Source organism: Hydra vulgaris, chromosome 09 (assembly GCF_038396675.1).
Source record: "Hydra vulgaris chromosome 09, alternate assembly HydraT2T_AEP".
NCBI classification, from domain to species: Eukaryota; Metazoa; Cnidaria; class Hydrozoa; order Anthoathecata; family Hydridae; genus Hydra; species Hydra vulgaris.
In genome coordinates, this window is record NC_088928.1 from 56,702,503 (window position 1) to 56,727,116 (window position 24,614).

At 27.6% G+C, this 24,614-nt stretch overlaps 1 protein-coding gene across 9 annotated transcripts in view; it reads right to left on the minus strand.

The window, feature by feature from the left end:
* Positions 1–1,798, minus strand: part of LOC100204258 (uncharacterized) — a 73,196-nt gene extending 71,398 nt beyond the window's left edge. For 2 of the 9 annotated variants that reach the window (XM_065806127.1, XM_065806122.1), the window contains exon 1: positions 1,595–1,798. The gene's annotated coding sequence lies outside the window, so the exon portion shown is untranslated. Of the gene's footprint in view, positions 1–311; positions 539–1,594 lie in introns of those variants that run through there. The other 7 variants (XM_065806129.1, XM_065806134.1, XM_065806133.1 and 4 more) reach the window with 5 other exon arrangements.
* Between the last annotated feature and the right edge of the window lie 22,816 nt (positions 1,799–24,614).

Here is a 24,614-nt window from a genome sequence, read left to right on the forward strand (position 1 = left end):
ATAATTTTATACCATTTTATGGTTATGCAGAAAACTTTTTTTTTATTGGAGGAGCTAATTGACCCGAACATAACCACGAGTAAAGTTGTAGAATATAACATTATAACTAACTATTAAAATATATACTATATAAATATATATCTTAAGTAAGTATACATATAATATAAATATATATTATATGTATATATATATATATATATATATATATATATATATATATAATTACTTATAATGTTATTATATGTATATGTAATTATACATGTTATTACTTATAATGATTTGAGTGTAAACACATAAATGTAACGATTTACGTCGTAAACCTCTTTTAAATTTCTTTTTGTTTTTGAATTAAAAATATTTGAATTATTCAAAACGTCGTAATTTTGCTTATAATATAATTTGTTTCCCTCAAGATTGTCACTTGTTTCCCTAAGGATTTATGTTTTTGCTTTCTTTTTTTTTTCTTTCACATTTTTGTTATTCACTTTGTTATCGCTTTAAATAACTTTTTAATAACTGCGACGTTTAACTGCTGGAAATTATTTAAAAAAAAAATTTACTTTATACAAGTCTAGATTTCTTTGTTCAGGCGGATAAAGATTATCGTCAGGAGACAATTTTTAAGAATAGGTGATTGGGATCTTTTCAAACATGTTGTCAAAAAATTGAAACAACAAACCGTTAATACATTTTTCAAACTTGCGAATATCTTTTGAAAAAGTAATATTGATTTGATTTTAATGACTTCAGTGCTTTGTAAGTTCGCAGTGCCGCTTACAAATAAGCTGGTCTTGACAATCTACTAATAAGTCTAAAACAATTCTTGTTTTAATACCCGCATAGTTTTTTGTATAGTATTATTGTACTATGTAACTTATTGTATATTAAAAAGAAAATTATAAAATAATGAATTATTTAGAATAAATTGATTTAGCAAGTTATTCTTATTAAAACGTTTATTCTTTATTAAAACGTTTAATAAAGAAAGTTTAATAAAGTGCGCGCCCATAAAAATAATAAAACTATTATTAGTACGCAAAAAAGTGTTTAAATACATAAGGTTTTTAAATTAAACCTAGTCGCAGTGTATATACATCGACTGACTTAATTAGGGAAAGACGCAGTGGAGTGTATATACATCGACTGAGGTTGGACAGGTCATCTCTTAAGTAAAATGAAAAGTATTTCAATATTTATTTAAATAGGGTTTATCAGGCCCGTAGCAACCGATGGGGCAGCAGGTGTATTTGCACTCCCCTCTCCCCCCCCCCCCAAATTTTTTTTTTCTCAAGTAGATAATTTTGAAAAGTTGACTGAAAAAATGACTAAAAAAAAAAAGGCCTTAAAACTATTTTGGGGCCCCTTATCCAGCATTACCCCCCACCACCGTATAAATTTTGTTCCAACTGGCCTGTTTATAAATGAATTTAATTTATATAAAAAAGTTATAAAATTGAATTAATCTAGATTTTTAGGTGAAATAGTCAAAATAGTTAATAATTTTTCTTATTTGTAGGCGCGTAATTTAACTCATGTTTAATTACGCGCCTACAAATAAGAAAAAATTAATTGTGAGCAAAAAAAAAATGCCTACCTTTAATAAAATGTTATTTTGCTATAATAGCTATCCAACCTGCAGTAACTTTTGTAACTTCACATTGTAACTTTTTGGCTAAAATAATCGAAAGGAAAACATCAAACGTTTATTTCGATTTAGCGATTACAATTTATAAGAATTTAAAATTTTTGAAGTTGGTGGGTTGGAGGTGTGAAATAATTCTCAAAGTAATAAAACAATAAGATTTTCATATAAAAACTTTTTTTTTAATACAAAGTTAATCTAATATATTTACTCATATAAGCAACTCCATAGTGACAATGAACCCATTTGACAAATGAATAAAATAGTGTTTTGTAAGGAAAATTATTAATTAAACAAAGCCGAAGAGAAAAGCAAATTTTTTCTTAATTATATGTTAACAAAGTTTTTGTATTAATATTTTGTTTGTAATTATTGTATTGGAAGAGAGTATTAATACTTTCTAGAACGTTATCTTAAAACGTTATTTAAACGAAAGACTTTATTTTATTTAACATTTATTTAACATTTATTTCTTTAAATATTTAATCTCTAAATGATTACGAAGTAGATGAAACAGCCCAAGTTAATCTGGACTGAAATTCGCTTTGTTAACTTTAAAAAAAAAATCGATATAAAAGGTTTTATAAGGCAGTAAGCTTTCTTTTGCAAAAACTTATCAAACAGTTATCGAACGAAGAAGTTATCAAGGATTATCAGAAGTTATCTAACATTTATCAATAAGTCATCAAACTGTTTAAATGATACAATACTATTTTTAATAGTAAAGGTAAAGAAAATTACTTTTAATAATATAATTGGTATTTATAGGCACGAGGTAGGTGCCAAAATCCGTATTTAACGACGAAAAAAGCATATAAAAAACTATGATCGAGATAAAGTAGCATAGTGGCTGTATAGCTCAGTTTTTAGAGCATGTTAAAGCAAAATGTTAAAACCTGAACTGCAGTGTACTGTGCATCCAAACCTTGCCACCGCCAACTAAGCGTGTGGCTAGTAGTACTTTGGTACTTAAGAGTGTTGGTCAAAATTACAATCGCTACTTTTTCTTTGTCTTTATAAGTATTTGTGGCTGTTCTTTACGTTAAACTAAAAATATCTTCGAATATAAGAAGATTAGATTACAAAATAAAACCATGGCCTACTTAAATTACACGGCCTGATTTGTTGCCTTTTCCGTAAAAAATTAAGAGGCCAACATTTTTACGACTCCTGTATAAAAACTAAATTTTTGTTATGGTTAAGAGTCGTGTTTGCGTTAGAAATGTTTTATTCTTACTTTATTAAAATGGTTTAATAGTAGTTAGATTTTCTTTGAGTACTTAAATTATTTTGTACTGGATAATTTGTTAACTGATTGCCTACTTCAGTTTATTCCAATAACATAGAATACTGAAATAGGTTTTCAGATATATCAACATGCTACTGAAAATAAACTTACACGTTGCTTAGATTGCCTAAAACTCTCCGTTGAAAATAAAATCAAAAGTTTGTAATTTTGTATTTATTATAATTGAAATTAAAAGAAGTAATATCTTTTTACTAGTAATATTACTTTGGTCTTGATCATTTTTGGAATTCTTTCACTTGATCTTTCCTTAAGGAGAAATAACATATAAAATACATATTTATACATATTTATGTAGAGAACTAAGCAATATCTTGCATAATATATTTTTAAGGATTATCAAAGTTTTGAAAAATATTTTCTGGGATTATCTTCCAAAAACTTTTTACTAATGCATGTTTCTAAAAGACTCACAAAAAGTCTGACACTGTTCATTTAATTATACTTACTAAAACCCTGTTCCGAAGAATCACTTTGTAAATTAGAAGTAAGAACAACTGTAAAACCTTCTTCACGCAAATCATTCATAAGAGACACAATTGCTTGTAGTGTTGTAATTAAAGCACGAGAAGTTTGTTTGGTTTGGTTAAGTATTTATCAAATTTCGTTTTGATCAAAATCAGTACAATTTGCAGTTTTTCTATTAAGTGTGGGTTTTTTATCATCTTTCAAAGCAGGATTGCTGAGTTTGATTGGATGAATTGAGTTTCTGCTTTGAATTAAGTATGATAAATAACTTATAAAACAATGATAAAAATTGTGCTGCCTCATTTTATTTAGGGAAATCAATCTATATTGCAGCTACAGCTGTTTCGTCAAATATTGCTAATGTAAAATTGACAACTTGTTTGTTGTTTCCAATATATTTGACTTGATGATAATTTTTCTTGCTTTTTCTTGCTTGTTTAATGATTGATCTTTTAATAAACTTGAAGAATTATATTCCCTGCAATATAACCAGAAGTAACTTTTTTTTGCGTTTAACAAGTTGTTTCTTACATTTTTTATAAAACGGAGTATATCAAATAGTAAGTATGTTTTAAACACTCCTTTCCTAAACAGAATGATAAATAATTAGTTTTCTATCTCCATTATATGCTTTATAAAACTATGAAAATGCATTAACATTGGTAGAATGGTTATCGGTAACAACAGTTCTTTTCTTAAATTCAGTTTAGTGCATTGAGGTAAAACACTCATCAATTTGTTTTTTCAAACATAAACCTGTTATGTAAACTTTAGGTGAGGATTTCCAAATAAAAGAAAAAATTTTTGAAGCTCTATAATCATAAAAATAAAAAACTCTTTATCAAGACTATTATAATAAAGTTTTTTAATTTGTAATTTTCACCACTGTGAAACTATTTAGGTTAAGAAATATGATTGCATTTATTAGACAATGAGAAATCAGGAATTTTATTAACAGCTAATGACTCCAAATTAGTTGGTATGTCTGATGTTGCTTTCAAATCAGTCGGTATGTCTGATGTTGCTTCCAAAACAGTTGGTATGTCTGATATTTCTAGGCTAACTGTTAATAAATGGCCTGGTTTGTTGCATTTTAATTGCTGCATGTTTGAAACATGCAGAATAATAGAGTATTGACATTGCAAATTATTGTTTTGCAGTGTAAATATTAAAAAAAACCCATGTTTTATATTTAATATATGCATTTATAATATATACAAAACTACAAACCTTTAAAATAATTTCCAATGGAGAGTTGTGGGCAGTTTTAGCAACATGCAAGGTAATTTTTAGTAGCATGTTGGTATGTATTGAAATAGCTATCTGAAAGCCTATTTCAGTATTCTGTGTTATTGGAATAAACTGAAGCAGGCGATCAGTTAGCGAAAAATCCAGCAACACATAAAATAATTATTAATAAAAAATCTCACAATTATTTAATCAGTTTAATAAAATAAGAATAAAATATTGATAGTGCAAACACGACTCCATAGCAAAAACTCAAACTTTTATAAATAAGCGGTAAAAAAACTAGCCTCCTAATTTTTTACGGAAAATGCAACAAATCCGTGTAATTTAAGTAGGCCATGAATAAAATATAAAACTCAAAAGACAAAAAAACTCATTTTGTCATATTTTGCCGTTATTTATGAACTAAGCTATATAATACTTATTAGTCATTTTGTTAAACGGTTAGCCTATATATTTCATTTTTACTGCCATAAATGATAATTTTTTTAAATTATTATGAACAGCAGCTTCTTAAGTTATAGCGGGTTCTTCTTTGAATTAAACGGTCTTTTTGATTATTTAAATAATCTACAGTAAAGAAATAATTCTTTACTGATATTTAAAACTTGAAGTATATATTTTTCGCGAATATTTTGGTCTGTTGCAACTCATTACAGTCTAATACAACCTAAGTAAGGTTTAAGGTTGTTGAACTGATGATAGATGATGGGTAGGTGGTTTTCACAGTTGATACTATGTCGTATTAAAAAGTTTTGTAGCGCCTCTAGGGTTTGGAAGGTATGTTAAAAACAGATGCTGAATTATTTTCAGAACTTTAAATTTCTTTTTTTCTCTCACAACACAAGATTATCTCTCACAACACGACAATGCTGTTTATTATGATACATCCCAAGTCAGGTTCTGTCATGGTATTGAATTTTTCAAAATCATTACAGAACCTGATTTGGGAGATATCATAATAAACAGCATGGAGACAAGCATAAGCGATAGGTCGTCTATTTTGAGGATAATAACTAAAATCCACTTGAATATCTTAAGTTTCACTCCAAGAAAGAACAGTTATTTCTAATTGTTCAGGTCTTGAATTATACCTTTGTGTTTATGACATTGATTTGCCTTTAATAGTTGTTTTTTTTTCTTTTTAGATCTTGTTTGGAACTGGACGATGTGAACGTTGTTAAATGAATGTTTGGATTTCATCGCTATTTCCAAACATAATGTCATAGCATAGTCTTAGTATGTACTTTAAGCTAATGTTCTTGATACTTATGATAATGTAAGTTATGCCTTCAGAATCCAGATTTCACTGTTTGCAATGCAAACAAGTTACACATAAACAATTGCGTTTGAATCCATGTAGCGCAACTCAATTGCAATACTTTCAATACCCAGTATTCTGAATGCCATTCTGTGTTCTGTTCAATACCCAGTGTTCTCTGTGTTCTGTATTGCACACAATTATTAATTCAAGTAGATTGCTAATCATTTTAAATTATTATTTTGGAAAAATCAGCTATTATAGACGACACATGTTTTTGGTACATGTTCCGCATATTGCATCATCTATATGTAAAATGAAGTTAATTTTTGTGAGAAAAGTCACTTCATTTAGTATTACTCCGCTAACATTGATCTTTATTATTCATTGTTCATACTTGATTTTCCCCATCCACGTTCCGCATGTCCCATCAAACGTGTCATTGCTATCAAGTGGCAAGCTGCGCATTTATTTTGTGTCTCCCGAATCCCGTTTTCCTATTGCAATACCTTTAAAAGTAAGTGTACCTTTGATTCCGGTTGATGTGATTTGGTTTATCTCATGTAGGAAAATCTATGATATGGAATGTAGAATATAGAGTTTTTTGTTCTACTGTTATTCCATCATGGTCCTTCATTAACTTTCCTGAATTAAATTTACAATCATTAGAACCAAACTTGGGTATTATATACGATTCGTGGTTTAATTTTTTCTGAAGAAAACTGATTTTATTTTTTATTTATTGTTATATATTTCTAAAAACTAATCAAATTACTTTATTATTAAAACCAGAAATAGTTAAACAACGTTTATTATAGATCATTTTATACTCTTTATAAAACTATTTACTATCGAAAGAACATAATAATTTCAAATCATTGCTTATGTAATCAGGCAAATAATTTATGAATTACAAAATAGTTTTATTAATACCAATTGATTACAAGTTAATAAACACCAGTTGGTTACAGAATAATAAATACCAGTTGGTTGCAGAATAATAAACACCAATTGGTTACAGAATAATAAACATCAGTTTATTAGTTAATAAACACTGTTTTTTTAAACCACCAATAATGTTACCTAAAAGTTCAACAAATCTCAAAAGAGCATTGTAGTTGAACAAATTATGGTTTGTGAAGCGACTTCAAATATATTCTTTATGCAAACAACAATATAAAATGAACTCAGAACAAGGTTTATACAATGACAAAAATATGAACGTTAACGGCTGTTAGGCAGATAGTTTTGAATAACACTTAAAACCTTTAACATGACCAAACATTGCAGTTACTCCATCATAATTCTAACCCACACAACAACTGATGTCCAAAACCAAAGTCGTCACTCAAATATTGTGTTTATTAATGCAAATGTAAACTAGAAATCACAAAAGAAACACATAAATATGTTTTACTTTTTCATTTTAGTTTTCCATTAAAAAGCTTTTTAGAGTCGTCTGTTAAGGGGGAATACGATGCTCGTATTACCCCCTGCATATTCCCCTAAGATTTTCTGCATTTAAAAATCGAAAAAAACTGAAAAAAGTAATTCATATTACTGATTTTTCAATACAAAAAATATCAAAATCTTTTCTCCAATGAGCGAAATGTTCCAAAATATTGGTCCGGTGGTGCTTTGGTTGTTGAAATTAAAACCTTTCTGGCTTAATTTAAAAGAAAAAATGAAATTTTGAATAAAGAGATATTCAAACAGTAGGTATATAAATGATTTAAAAATGAAGTAAAATCATGGTGAACTTTAAGTTATAATTAAGTATTATTAAACTGAACATCAAGTATAATTAAGATAAAACAACAGTGAACCAAAATTTAATAAATTTTCATTGCACTTTTTTAGAAAATAACGATAAAGCAAAATTTTCTTACTATGAAATGATTAGTTGTATATACTCCATCTTAAAAAAAAAAAAATTCAAAACTAATAATGTAACCAATGGTAGTGTCAATATTAATGGGCTGAACTTCATTAAAATTGATTATACATTAGCAAATAAAATTACATTAAATGAGTTAATAAAAATTACATAAAAAATTGGTATTAAAATAATGGCTAATAGTTATATCAAAATTATTACCCATACTTGTTGTTAATAATTTTAATACAACTGTTAGCCATTATTTTAATACCAATCTTTTATTTAGTTTTTAATAAAAAAATTTGAATAATTCTATTTAAGTGATAGGAGAAAGCGGGGCAAGATGGTGAATGGGGTTAGATGGCTTTTCATATAGCAACTCAACAAAAAAACTAAAAAATGGGTGAAAACGAAACTGTAATTACACTTTGTATTTTAAAACGTCAAATGGTTTTTTTAAATACTAATAATGCAATTTTATACGCACAAGTTTATTTTTTCTACAAAAAAAATACTTTACTTTCGGTTATTCATAACGAATAGTGTCCTTTGAGTGTAATTTTTTTAAGAATATTTTTTTTCGACGCGTGTTTATTTTATCTTTCTTTGGTTAGATTAGTTGGCATTTTTAAATTTTTATAAAGTTGGAGTCAGAAATTGCATAATAAGTCATCTTGCCCCGGTCATGTGACCACATGACATATTTATGAACTTTTTATTTTAACTTTTATTTCAAGTTTTTTTACTTTTAAACTAAAAATTTATGCAGGCAATGAATCATTATGATAAAATAAACATACTGACAAAGCATTCCTGCTTCATGACTGATAGTTTTGCAATAACTTAGGGCTTTCAAAACGTTCGCCATCTTGCCCCGCTTTCCCCTACACCTTAAACACGCAAGCAGTTAACAATATCAAAAGTTATAAATAAAAATCAGTCAAGTTACCATAACTGGTCAAAAAATTCAATCAAGAATGGAAAAAATACGTATGGTTTAAATCTTACGGGTATAGTGAAAGCAAATGCAATATCCAACATTTAAATTACAATGTGCAAAATAAAAATCGAAGAAAAACTAATTTGTAGTAAAAATATTTCAGGTTTTAATGAATCTATTTCTCTACTAGACTTAAATGATATAGAAAAATAATTGAAAAAATACTAATAATGTTGCAAAAATACAAGTAAAAGTTGCAAAAAAAAACAACAAGTAATCTAGCTAGAAAAAGCAAATATTTAACTTAATAAACCAAAAAAATTAATATTTTAAACCATTATTTCTTTCCATTATAATTACATGCATAAATTTTTCTTGATGTAGGGTAGATTAGGGTATTATGAGCACCTTAAGCAAAAATTGAAATATTTTTGAAAAATAATTATGATGGATTCAAAGTTTTTGCAAATAAACAATTTTTAGGGATAACTATTCATGATCCACATAGATATTTGGGCACCTGAAATTGTTTCTTAAAAACACAGGGTTTTAAAAAACTAGCAATAGTGCTCATATTACCCAGACCACTAGGTAATATGAGCACTTTAAATAAGCTCAAAAAAATAACATTAAGTTAAAAAATACCAACCTGACAATTAGAAATAATTTGTGGAATATAATGATTGGTTATTAACAAAACTTATAATTAAAGGATTAAGTTTTATGCCACTTTTTATTGAAGCAATTGTTTTACGCAACACTTTGTTTTAATGAAGCAATACTACACTTTGTTTTACGCAAAAAAAAAGCCAATGTAAAGTTAGTTCGTTTTATTTTCAATTTTATTAACTCAAACGTTTAAACGATAAAATTACAAATTTTTTGAATTAAAATTACAAAAAGATTTTTAGAATTGTTAAAGTATTTAAAAAATTTTTACAATGATTTGTATTTATTTAAAAATAAATTAAAACCACTGTAGTTTTAGGATTTAAAAAAGGTAATATCAATGAAAAACACTGGGTAATTTGAACATGCTCATATTGCACAAAAATGGTATCTTTAAATAAAGTCAAAACTAAATGTTTCTATGCATTGTTTTTCAATCAAAAATGAAACAGATTTCTAGCTAACATATTTTTTATTTATAAAAAATTAGGTTTCATTATTTTTAACATCGCCACAGGCTCATTCATGCGTGATGATAATATTTTAACGAAGCAAAAAATGTAATAGTGTTTTTAAGTAGAAAAGAGCCGCTAATAACTGCATAAAACTTTACGCTAAATATACTGATTTCTGTTATCACCACATAAAGCGGATTTAAAACTACAAAGCAAATTTAACTTTACTGCTTACATTTTTGAACATTTTTAGTATGCTCATATTACCAAAGTGCTCATATTACTCTCATCTAACCTAAATAGAAAAAAATTAAATAACCTAGAAAAACTACAAAACAAGATCATAATGAATTATACTGAAATGTAACTGGTCAACTCACAAAAAAAAAATTAATAAAATCACTCAATTGCATCAGTATGAAAAATAAAATAATTTTTAAAGCATTAAATTTTATTCATAATACAACATTAACTAGAAATGAACTATTTAAGTCATTCTATGTAAAGAATTTTGAAGTACATCTAGGCAGACTAGCTAATTTCATGGAAGTTATTAATTGAATAGAGTAGGGCATATATCGTTATTAGTCAATAGGTTAAAACCATATTAAAAAGTTGGTCAAAAATGTATTGAACTAGAATCTAAAAACTTCAAAAAAAAACTTTTTTGATCATTGAAGTATTAAACTAATTATTAAAATGCATTAAATTTAACTTTAATTGAAAAGTTTTCTAAACTAGCATTATATTGCGAAATAAATAAGGTATTATATGGGTTAGAAAGTTCAAAGCGGCAAATACAATATTATGACCATACACTTATGTATGCTCATAATTTATATATCATACATAACTTATGTAAAGTTTGAATCCCCCTCAATTTTAGGGAGTTACAATATTTAAAAGATCATACTTTTTGAACGATAGGAGATTATTGAATGAAATTTAAAATTTATCAATGAGTATATATACCTACTGAAAAATAAACCAAGAATAAAAATTAATAAATGTAACAATGAAATGCTAGGCGACTATTATACCGTCATCTCTTACCTGAACAAAGTCATTACAACCGAAACTATTAGTCGTGTGAAGCGTGGCACATAATTTATAAGCAAGATTGTTGAAACATAAAATAAGAAAGGCAAATAATAATTTAAAAGCTTGCCCTCAAAAGCCAGAAGATATTAAAAAGTATTTCCCGGAAAGCTATGTTATTTATGTTACTGTTGCTTTATGTTACTACAGCTCGCAGCTTTCTTTAGTGAAAGTTTCAATATGAGTTTCACAAAAACTAACTGTAATCTGACAAAATATGATTTGTATTTTGTCAATTATTTTTACTTTTGTTGTAGCAAATATATACTACTACTAAAGCGCTTATGGTGATGTTCTATTTAAGGAACTAATAATTGTCTTAAATCTTAAAGTTGTAAATATGGTTCTTGAATACAGAAGCGTTAGTGTTTGACTACCTAACCATATAGCAAGAATAACATTAGTTGTTGATGAAAAAAAAAAAAATCAAGCTTTATGATAAAAAAAATACATGTTTAAAAGATATATATAAAAAAAAAAGACATAAAGACACATTTAATTTTCATATAATCGTAAAAAGCTGCCAAAAATGACGGTGAACTAAGTACTGATCAAATGTTCACAAATTCATTGAGAAAGGTTGTAAACTAATATAATTTTATCATTAGGCAGCATATGTATAAGCAGCTATGATTAATATTGTTGAAAAGCCTTGAAGAGACTCCAGATGAAACATAACAGGCAGTTATTTTTTTGATTTGGTATATTACACTTATACTAAATTAAAGGAAAAAGACGTTGTAACAGACGTTATAATACTTATATATATTAACATATATATTATATATATTAAAAGACGTTGTAACAGACGTTATATATATTAGCATATATATTATATATATTAAAAGACGTTGTAACAGACGTTATAGTACTTATATATATTAACATATATATTATATATATTAAAAGACGTTGTAACAGACGTTATAATACTTATATATATTAACATATATATTATATATATTAAAAGACGTTGTAACAGACGTTATAATACTTAGAATAGAACTAGCTATCTTAATCAACGACGTGCATGGCTTTCACCGGTTTGCTGCCCTGTTTATGGGCGCACAGTTCGGTAAAGCATCATCATCCGTGTTGAAGTTCTTCAGAGTACGCATTTACTAATTTTTTGCGTGATTCGCGCGATTCATTGCGTGATTCACACAAATAGTATTTCTATTTTTTCCTGAAAAATTGTAGTGAGCTTTTTGGCATTATTTACACCTTCTTAGCGCTCTTACGCGATCGGTGTTAAGGTCGAGTCAAGCTGATAAATGATAGACAAATCTTTATTTATACTCTATAAGGCAAAGCCTCACTTAAAATAAATATGCCTGAAATACATATATTTCTTGTTTACTGTTTGTTTGTTGATTGTTTTCTCACTTATGCTCACATAGCTTGGTGCAGCACCAATACAACAAAATTAACTTTTTAAGAAACAAAAGAAAGAAACTAAAATAATACCTAACGCACACTGTCTCCCACATTCACAACCATCGTTTAACAATCTAGATGTTCTGAATGTTTACCAAATAAATATTTATCACCTTTTATTTTTTATGTAAAAATTATTCCAAATAATAAAAAAACAATTTTTTTTAAATACAGCACAAATATCCCACTAAATTTTTAAATAATAAATATGTTCAAGCTAAAAAGCTTTCTCTAGAACTATAGTTATTAAGCGGTCATCAAAATATCATATGGTATATAGGTTTTATATAAAAAGATTTAAGTTTTAGAATTTTTTATTTTTATTTATAACATAAATATAAATATTTTATAAGGTTTTTTAAGTTTCTAATGTTATATTTCTTAATACTATTTTTTTAATGATAGTAATTTAAAAATAATATTTACGTGATTTTGAAATTTATTTGAAACATTTTTTTTTAAGTTTTATATTCTTTTTTTTAATTTTTGTCTTACTGTTATTTATACTATTATTATTTTTAAATTTTTTTTCTTGTCACTTAGCACATAACTAGCATTTCACATTTAGCTAGGAAGAGCATTTAACTAAGAAGTTCACGCCTACTTCCTTACCAACAGCGCAAAATATTCGCTGAGCTCGTTTCGAACCCTAGTCCTCTTGGTTTTAAATCAAACGCTCTAATCACTGCACCACGGCCGCACATATTATGCGTTATACATTTATAATGGGCTACCATTTAACCCTTACAAATATAATTGAACCACTTTCATATTTATAAATGAGCGTTATTCAATGCGTTCGTGCTTTTAATAGTTTAAAGTTACGTAACTGTTGGCTAAACAAACTTAATTTAATAAACAAGAACTTATAGAACTTATAGAAGTCAATAAGAGTTAGTTAGGAAAGGTTCATATCCTAACACAAAATTACAAAAATACCAGAGCCCCGGAGTTTCAACAATTTTTATGACGAGTGGAACTACGGATTCCTGGTAAAAATAGGGAATCCTGGTCTCCGGACTCCGACTTCGCATCCCTGCGTTTGATAGTTATGTAAAAAATAATTACGATATCGGCTTTCTTACAATAATTTTTGTTCTTTTACAACTTTTTTGTTGATTTTTGTTTATTTCAGGTGCCCCAAGAAGACTTAATGGTATTGTTACAGAGCACCGCAGAAAAGCATTTAACTTGAAAGTTCACGCCTCGATCCTTACCGATAGCGCGAAATATACACAGAGCTCGCTTCGAATCTAGGATATTTTGCTTGTTTGTAATATAAAAGCTTTTATACATTCAAAAACAAACAAATTATATATACGTGAGCAATAAAGAATTTTAACATACAAAAGTTTATTATTACAAATTTTCATAAATAACAGACTTTTAGTTAAAAAAATGCGGGAAACTCCAGAAAATAAGCTGGTCAAGTCATCAAGAGCCACTGTGCAACATTCTTGTTTTTATAATACTAAATTTTTAACAATGGTGTTTAAAAAAAAAGTTAAAATGAGCATAATATATAGTTATTAGTATTAAAGCTCTTAAAGTAGTAATGAAAATAAAAATACAAAAAGTAATTTAAATGAAATCGTTAATAAAATTTGTATACTTTAAAATATTGTTTTTAATTAATTTTGAAAAGCAATTTATATTTTTTTACGTGTTATTTTATAAACTTTTAATATGATTATATTCGAAACATTTGAAGCGCGATATGTTAAATATTTCCTATTTAGTTTTGCATCAAGTTTCAAATAAGGTGCACGTTGTTTGCAAAGTATATTTAAAGTCAGGTTTTATTTCATAGAGATCATGCGAAATTTAAAGGTATTATTGAACTTTAATTTTGTAGAGAAAGTTTGTGTACCTCGGGCCTCCTTGTAATTAGGACCACTTTACTTTATTAGAAAAATTTAAAGTTCTATGTTATGCTTTACAGTCAGATAATAAGTTTTAAAAGTTTTCATTTTTTAATCCTATTTTAATTCTCGGAGAGCGTTACCTTGGCAAGTTATAATCCGAAAAACGCTTTTTGATGGCCTAAAGTAAAGTTTTGCTGTTGGTATTTTATATTGTTTTACAATATCAGTGGAAATGCTTTTTCCATAGGTTCTTATATATTATATTGTTCTACAAGTTTCTCTCAATCCGGGTTTGTTAATAGATGACGTTTTTAATTGACATACATAAGATAGCTATGTATGAATAAAAAGTAAACAAGTTTTAGACTTTTTCGCGATAAAAATCGTTTTGTTTTATAGAGTAAACGTATGTTATTTGATAGTTGATGTGGGGTTTCCAGGATATGTGTTCATCAATTAGAACCCCTAAAAACTTTGTATTTAGGGATCTTTCGATGGTTATATTTTTTATATTTTTGTTGATAAGTTCAGGTGTGTTTTTTTAATTTGTTGATCAGAGTTTAATAGTATATGTTTAGTTTTTTCTATATTGAGTGAGTTTATTTGATTTAAGTCATACATTAATTTTTTTTTAGTACAATATTTGTTTTTTTAAAGAGGTCTTCGATTGTCTTTGATGAGTAAAATAAGTTTTTACCATCGGCAAACATAGTTCTAATGATATTAAACGCATATGGAAGATTGTTTATATAAATCAGAAATAAAAGAGGAGCAAGAATGGAACCTTGCGTTCACCACCTTTTGTTTTTAGTAAAATTGAGTTGCTTTTTTTATCTATAATAACACGCTGTTGTCTATTATTAAGGTAGTTATTAAACCATTTTAAAGTTTGATTTTTTACACCATAGTTTCTCATTTTTGTCAGTGAACCTTATGGTTGGCGGTGTCAAACGCCTTCGACCAATCAATAAAAGACCTATTTATCAAGTATTTTATGTAAAGTTTTTGTTTTTGTTTTAAGGATTTTCTTATTTTTTTTGTAATCTATGGACAATTTAAATACTTTGCTTCTATTTCTTTTTCTTTAATTGGAAAATTCTTATTATATTGTAGGATAAATAAATTTATGACGTTAACGTACACATAGTTTGTGTTTCCAAGGTTACATTCTTGGTAGACATTTTGCCAATTTGTTGCCGATAGCAAGTCCTTAATTTTTTGAGTAGACATTTCATCTATAATTCTTTTGTAATATAAGATTTTTTAATTATCATTTTTATTATTTTCAATTTTAAAGAAGTATCTTGTACTGAGTTTGTTAATATATTATTAACAGCAGCAATTGATTTGAAAGTTACCCTTTCGTAACCCTAATTAAAATTTTGTATATCAAAATATGCAAAATCAGAGTATTTTTCGTTTAAAAAACTAAAGTTGTCATAATGATTGTGTGGTAAAGATTTATTAGTAATATCAAAGATATTTAAACGCTGCGTTTCAAAGTCTATTGTCACATTTTTCATAGGAATGCATCCCTTTCAGTTTGGTTTTAATAACAAGAGCTCAACCTTGCATGCTGAATTTGTGAAACAATGAGATTTTACAACAACAACAATTTGCCTATTTACTTATGTTCACTAGATGCTGAAAAAGCTTTTAACAGCCACAACTGGAATATTCTCTTTGATAAACTTTACTTTGATAAAAACCTACCACTCCAAATAGTTAACACTATACTTTCTTCAAATTGCAACAGTAGTGCAGTTATCTCTTATCTTGATTGCAAATCAGTTTCATTTGTTCCAGGCTAGGTGTGAGACAAGGATTGACTTTTTCACCCTACTTGTATAACATATGCACCCAAAAGTTACTTGAAAATATAAAAAATGATAACTTTGTCGGTACTTCTTTACATGGAAACTTTACAGGTGTTGTTGCTTATGCTGACGACATCATTCTGCTTAGCTCTACTCTATCTGGTCTTGAAAGGCTAAACAACGTGTAATGTTTATAATAACTTAAACGGCATAAAACTCAATGCTGTAAAAACAAAACTTTTGTTGTTCGGAAAACGACAAGTAACTAATTGCAAGATATACCTAGACAACTATGAAATAATGCCAAATGAAAAACTTAATCATATGGGGTTCAACTAGGACACAAAAAAATCCATTTTTGCCTCACTAAATAGATCAAATACTACCAATAGGGTATCGAATTTCCTAACAGCAGTGCAATCTCTGATTCAATCTGATATCCGATTTTCACATCCCTTTTCAATTATTCAATTATATAAATCTTTAAAAGTTCCATCGCTGACACATGGTCTGGAATCTGAAAGTTAACAATGCAAAGACTTTAATAAAATTTATAGAAATGCAGTTAAGTCAATTTTATGTCTCCAAGTGTAGAAAAACTTGCATAAACTCTTCATAGAACAAAATATACCTATTTATCCGTCCATTAAATGATAAACCTTTGAAATCATTAACTCCCAGCTAAACTATTGTTTAGTAAAACATTTTTAAATGGCATAAAGGAATTATGTAAGATCCATAAACTAAACATGAAAATAGAAAGTTAAATTAAAGTTAAGAAAAAAAGTTTCCGAAAGAACATAAGTTTTTTGAACTTCAAGCTTGCTTGTAATTAAGTTTTTGATGCTTTTTGACGCTAAACCCATTTTTTAATTTTTTAAAAAGATATAAAAAAAACGTCCGCTCACGGTGAAATTCGCGTTGGTCAACCGAACTACGCGAACCTTGACCAGGGCAAACCTCTTCACAAACTTTACCGTTTTATTAAAAATGTGTCATAAATATTGCCAAATTTTTTGTTTATGTTTATAGTTTTGGGTTTTTTAGGACATTTTAAAAGACATACTAAAACAACGATTTAATTCTGTTGCTAAAAAGGCTTCTTTGGGCTCATATTTTTATAATAAAATATTAAATACCTCAAAATCAAGGATTCTGAGCAAACATTAGGTATAAGTTTTATAGCTTGTTAACAGCTTAGTTCCACACTTTTTGTTGGTTTTTGAAGGGTCATATCTCGAGGAAAAAAAATGTTTTCGGTAGTGATACTTTGTTTGAAGGTTCTACATACCCATATAATTATTTGGATCAAAAATTAATTCCTTTTTAAATGTTTATGTGACTTATTCTGAAATAAATATGGCGTAAAAGTAAAGTATCTTAAAATGACTTTTATGAGAATCCCTAAAAATTTATTTAGAGAGATTTGTACTCTTAATGAAAAAAATTACATCTTTTTAACTTTTACAATTTTGTTCTTAACTTAAAGGTCAAGTATTGCGTTGGCAAAAATTTCTGAGATAGCTAAAAATATTTCGTTTTATATTTAACATTGTGTTTAAATTTTATTTTTTAAATTTGGAAAAAATTAAAAGACCAAGACCCCTTGTGTCAACCCTCGGTCACCACAGCCCATGAAGATTTATCATATTGCATCAAAAACTAAGCTTGTTTAACCTCCAAACCAAACATTATGATGTAAAAAGTTTTTTTTATTTCAATCGCATAGAGTAAAAGCGGGTCAAACACTATTTTATTGATCACTGATTAAAAAGTTTAAAAATTAATTGGAGCGGATAAGAATATTTAAAAAAAATAAAAACACTAGAAGAAAGAGAATTATCTCCTCTATTCAAAAAATTTTAAATGAAATACAAGTAATTTTTTTATCATTTAAGTTTTTTATATCTTTAAAAGAAAGTCGTAAATAGTTACTTCTTTCTTTCTTTTATTATCGTAACAACTCAGGAACGATAACTCGTTTCAAAATAATTTTACCCCTATCTTGTAGAAAATTTAATTTTAACACCGAAAACATAAAAAAGTAAAGAAAATTAATATATAGTTTTTTCAGGTAAAACCACATTCTCATATTTACTTTAAACTGCTTTATTAAGTAGCTATGTGAGTTTTTATATTGGGTATTATGTGAATTAAATGAATGTATTTTCTCTTGTTATAGTTCAGGTAAAGAATTGTTAAACAAAAATGACTAAACGATATTCATTAATAATTCACTTTCAAGATGTCAACAAGAAAAGGTCGTTTAATGAAGAAGATATAGAAGCTGCATTAGATGATATAAAGGAAAAAAAACATTTTAATCAGAAAAGCTGCATTCAAATATGGTATTCTTAACACTAATTGGTTGTAAGAACAAAAGCATCGAATGCTTTAAGAATATATTGTATTTCACGACGTCATCTGGCTATTTGTCGTGTCACATGATAAAGCCGAAAATATTTATCCTCGAAAATATCACCGAAATATTTCACATCCGAAAAATTAAGAACTAAAAAATATACTTTCATTGCAGGATCGAATTACAAAATCCTTTCTTGCGCCGAAAGTTTTAGAACCGAATTTAACAACCGAAAAAATTTGGATCGAATTACAAAATCCTTTCTTTTTTTATTTTAATTTAATTTAAAAACTTTTGTTAACGTTTTTCGATCGAAAATTCGATCGAAATTTTTTCGGTTCTAAATACAATTATGAAATTATTTCGGTTCTAATTTATTTTGTGAATATTTTCGGTTGTGTAATAAATTTCTCATATTCGGTTCTAAATTGAAATTTACGATTCGGTTGAATCATAGGACGCCCTATTTGTCTAAGTGACGCTCTCGTATGTATAAAAGGCTACGTAAAATACGAAACGAAAAATAAAAATATGAAAAAAAGTTTTACAAAGATGTCCTTTTTGGACCAAAACAAAATTTACCAAAAAAATTTCCCACATATATAAAAGTGAAAATAAGAAGTCAAAAGTAGCTTTCGCCTGAGTTGTAAGCTTCAAGAGATCAGGATTAACAACCGCACTCTCACAGGAAGCAGTGTCAACAAAAGTGCATGGTTTTAAGTTCCTTTATGAATGTGGTTATGGTTTAACACAAAATGATGTCATGGACTATATCATGCTTTTATATGCATTTATAAACTAAGCATCTGTAAGAGCTGCTTCTTTTTTGTAGGAAATGATTGCCAATTATTTTGAAGTCGTCACTAAACAATATCAATTGACGGGAAAAACCTCTGCAACGCTGTGATAAGAAAAAGCAAATACAGTATGCCAAAAAGGTGCAAAGCGCGTTTTAAAACTACCAGGTTACAACAAAAAAATTTCTTAAACAGTGAACAATTGCTGTAATGCTAATGGAAACATTACACCATCATTCGTAGTATTCAAAGCAAAAAAAAACTTTAGAGCTTAATGGTAGGCCTGTTTTTGGGTCATCCTGAAGCCATCCATAGTGAAATAAAAGTTGTTGCTTTTCGAGTCTCCACTTCCCTCTCCACCACTCACACACTAAAATCTGTACGTAAACACACTTTTTTATAGGCATTACATAATGAATTACTGCATAGGACCAACAAGTAGGATTAATGCTGCATAGGGCAACATGCAAGAACAAATAAATAAGTGTGGTAATCATAAAGTAATCCAAAGAATAAGCTTTAAAAAGTCAGATTTTTATTTTGTATTACTACAATTTTTAATAGTAGCAGAAAAAAACATCCTTAAAAATATTGACATTAGGGAATGTAAATACAAGTTTCTTTGGTCAACGGTAAAAAAATCAATTGAAGTGAAACCTTATAATTCAAACATTCATTTGAAAAATACATTCTTATAATTCAAACATTCATTTGAAAAATAAATGTCTACATTGTTTTATAAACTTGAAAGGCAAAAAAAAGCTTTTGCTTTCTTTTGCCTTTTAAGTTTAGCTAAAAGTCAGTTCATGATAATATTAAAGTCAGCAATCATTTTTCATCTTACGGTAAATTCTTATGCCTCAATAAACGTCAATTCGTCATGTTGACGTATGTGCTTCCTTTTTTTTTCTGGTCATAAGAGTACTTGTCAGTGCCCATCAATGTTATAGCTTCATTATTCAAAACTTGACTTAAATTTTTGAATAAAAATAGAGAAAGAGATGTGCAGTTCATTCACTAATGTAAAGTCGGGTTCAACGACTTAAAGCATTTTTTTCACTTTGTTGCACCTTTTCATAACTGTGCTCCAGATAAATATCATAACGGCCGTCTCCAGTTTACCAATTTTCTGAAAAGTCTAAAAGCTTCTACTATTGTGTTCAACTATTGCGTTTTGTCATTGTTTACTTCTTTTAAGACTACTTTAAAGTTTATACTCAAATTTCAAATATACAAATATATATGTATTATTGACAACTAAGAACTTAAAAAACTGATTTTGATAATTATACCTTGTAACTAATAAAAATCCGTTTAAAGAGTAGAAAATTCATTTGTACAGGGAGACCATCTTGTTTGTGAGAGACGTTTTGGAACCTTTACACCTTTTTTCAGTTTTGATATCAAGACTTCCGAGCTATGCGTTCACACAAAAAAATTTCACATTCTTGCGCCATTAAATCCGTTAATCGCGTTAACCATTTTAACACTTTATGATATAAAAAAATTGTTTACCCTAAGTCAACCCATACGTTATTAATCACTTAATCCGTTTTCATTTCGCGATGCGAATATAAAAGAAAAACAACTTTAAACGTGTCATCTTTTTTTTTTTTAAATAAGTTAAAAAAGACAAACGGATGTATGTTAGGCCGTTTAAAAATTTGTTTTTTATAAAATGCTTTTATTTTAATCTTATTAAACTTGTTTTTTACAAAATATTCATAAAAAAGTGTTAATATTTTTTTTTAATAATAATGAACGGTATAAAATATATATTTTTTATTTGATTGTAGTTATAAGTAAAATTAGGAAAAGTAAACCATTTTAATTGTTTAATTAAGAAAAATCTGCGGCAACTGTAACATCAATAACAAAATTAGAGAATAAAAAAAAAAGAAGCGAAACCTCTTTCAATATGCGAAAAGGGGCGACTGAATAAGCATGAATTTCGAACTGGTATAGCTGCAAATTGGCGTAAGTGTGAACTAGCATAAATGCGAAGCAGTTGCAAAAACTGGCACAAGTGCGAATTGGCATAAGTTCAAACTAGCATAAGTGTGCCAAAGGAATTTGCAAACATAGGCATAAATGCAACTTGGCATAAGTGCGAACTGTCATTGGCGTAATTCAGTTGCAAAAACTGGCACAAATGCAAACTGGCATAAGTGCTCCAAAAGATTTTGTTAACATTGGCATAAGGGCGAACGGTACGCCGATGATTGCAAATATATATATATTTTATATATATATATATTTTTTTTGCCGTTTGACAATAATTACAATAACTAAGTAAATAAATAAAAATTTACATGAAAGGAGCAAAAAGAAGACTCGAGTTGTCGCTAAGCCCCTAATACAGCGGAGAAAGTAGAGTTAGCTTCACCTTTATTTTTTGTTCTAATTTAACAAAAATGGCTGTGAAACAATTATTAAATCTACTTTATTTCTTATTATCTTCAACTACAACTAAAAAGTTTATAAATTAGTTTGTTTAATTAATTACAAGTGAAAAAAAAAATTAAAGTATTCAATATGTGGAGAAAATAGAATTAGCCTCAGTTACGTTATAAACAAGAAAATACAAATAAATTTTGTTTTTACACTTATTTAATATTTAGTATTGCTTCTTCAATTTTTAATGACTTCAAATATGCGACTTGACATGCTATTCATAAGATTTTGAACAGCACCTAAAATAACTACAAAAAAAAAACAAATAAGCTTGTTTTTTTTGTACTTATTTTAGGTGCTCCCAGAAGTCTATACAGTCTTATAGAAGAGCACCACGAGAGAGCATTTAACAGGAAGTTCACGCCTTCTTCCGTAACAATGTCGCTTGTTGGGCTAGAGCTGGCTTTGAACCACTGACCTCTGTTCTGAGCCAGATATCTAACCACTGCGCCACAGATCGTCCTATTTCTTTTTTTTTTTTCAAATTTCTTTTGTTAGATTGAGAATAATAAAGAAAAAAAAAAAAAAATTCAGATAACAAAAGCAAGAAGATAAAAAGTGAATGCAGACACTCACATATGAATACACGGCAAACAATTAGGGGTACTTTTTACATAAGATTTTAAGAATATATAGTATAAACGTTTTTACATCCTCGGTAATAAACAAATGATAAAATTAAATCGTGTAAAAATTTACAATAGGATTTTCTTGTTTTTTTTATATATGTGTATATATAAAATTAATAAATATATTCATAACTATATAAACCAAATCACAAGAGCACTCTTATTTAACGCCTTAGAAGAAATTTAGTTCATTGTCATTTAGTAGAGGAGTTTGCCAAAGTTTTGTTTTAAATTGGATAAGCGAAGAGAGTGTTTTAAGATCATCATTTAAAAGTGTATTCCATAATTTAGGTCCTCAATTTGTAATTGAGTATTTAGTGGCTAAATAATAGGTTTGGGATTGACTAAAGAATTTGATAAAGATTTATTTTGAAAACATTTAGTATATTGAGTTTACTAAAAAGTATTTTTGCATGGGAGAGTCGACCTTCATTTGTAATAATCCTAATAGCATGTTGTTGTTTGTAGAGAAGTTTATTTATTTTTGTAATGTTGGTGCTGCACCAAGCCATTTTGCATAGTTTAGGTAACAATGTATAAGTTAAAAGTATATGTATTTCAAACAAGATTGGTTTAAAAACTGTTTAGCTTTATACAGTATACCAATATTTTTTGAAATTTTATTCTTAATTACATTTATATGTTCTCTCCAATTAATATTTTCATCTAGAATTACGCCCAAGAATTTTAACGATATTTCCCTTTTTATCAAATTATTATCAAAAAAAAGATTCGGTAAATTCCATGGAATATTTCTTTTCAGAAGCATGATGGAAGAATATGTATTTAGTTTTATAAACGTTCAGGGAAAGTTGATTGGATTTAAGTTATTGGTTTATCAAGTTCTTCTTCGTTTATCAAGTTTTTCTTCGTTTATCAAGCTTTTCTTCGTTTATCAAGTTCTTCTTCGTTTATCAAGTTCTTCTTCGTTTATCAAGTTCTTCTTCGTTTATCAAGTACTTCTTCGTTTATCAAGTTCTTCGTTTACTGTTAAAGTAAATTAAAAGTTTGTATCATCAAATAAAATTGAGTTTAAGATATTAGAAAAATTATTTAAATCATTTACATAAACTAGAAATAAGAGGGGTTCTAGTATTGAACCCTGGGGAACACCGCATGTAATAATCATATTATCCATTTTTCCACCTTCTTATGAAATATATTGCTTCCTGTTCAATAAGTAACTTTTAAACCAAGCCAAGTTTGAATTTCTTATGCAGTAGATTTCGAGTTTGGATAAAAGAATTATATGATTAACTGTATCAAAGGCTTTGCTTTAGCCTATAAAAACACCTAAAGTATACTTTTTTTCATTAAACCTTTTAAATATATCATGTATAAGATGTAAGATTGCGAGATCAGTAGAATGACCAGATTTAAAACCAAATTGTTTATTGTACAAATTATTATTTTTGCTTAAGAAAGAGTCTATTATACATAATTGTTCTATAATTTTTGAAAAACATGTAAGAATTGAGATCGACCTATAATTAGTAACGTCATAAGGATCACCTAATTTTAAACTTGGGACAAATCTAGCGATTTTTAACTTTTCCGGAAAAACTCCGGAAAAATAGGATTTAAATGAGTTTTATTGAATTGATAATAATCTTACTACTTATATTGTCAACTCCTATACTTTTTTTGAATTTGATTAAAGAAACTGCGACTAGTAATTCTTCTTCAAGAAGTTTTTCATTAGGCATTATATTGGTGTTATTAGAAACCAAGTATGCATCAAAACTGGTTTGTGAGAATTCAGTTTTTGATGCTAATGAAGGACCAACATTTACAAAAAATTCATTGAGTATTTTAACCACTAGTTGTTTCTTTAAAACGCAGTTATTATTAAATTTGAGTAATTTTGGAATAGTATTTCTGTAAGTATTATTTTTACCAATGACCTCCTTAATATTACGCCAAGTACTTTGAGGATCATTCGAGTGCTTTTTATTTAATTTTTTTACAATCAACTCAAAGAGTCGTTTGTAATTTTTATAATTAGTTTCATTACAAATGTTTTTTTTAAAAGAAATTTGTTTAAGAATACCCCTTAGTAATCCAAGGGTTTAATAGCGTTTTTGTATTAACCAGTTTTGAAACTTCTGGAAATGCTTTGTCATAATATTTATAATACTCTGATATAAATATTTATCAGAGTTTTGATTTAGGAATAGGCTATCCCAGTTGACTTTATCAGAGTTTGATTTAGGAATAGGCTATCCCAGTTGACACATGATAAAAGGTAATGAAAATGTTTAACTAAGGAGTCGTTTATTATTTTTTT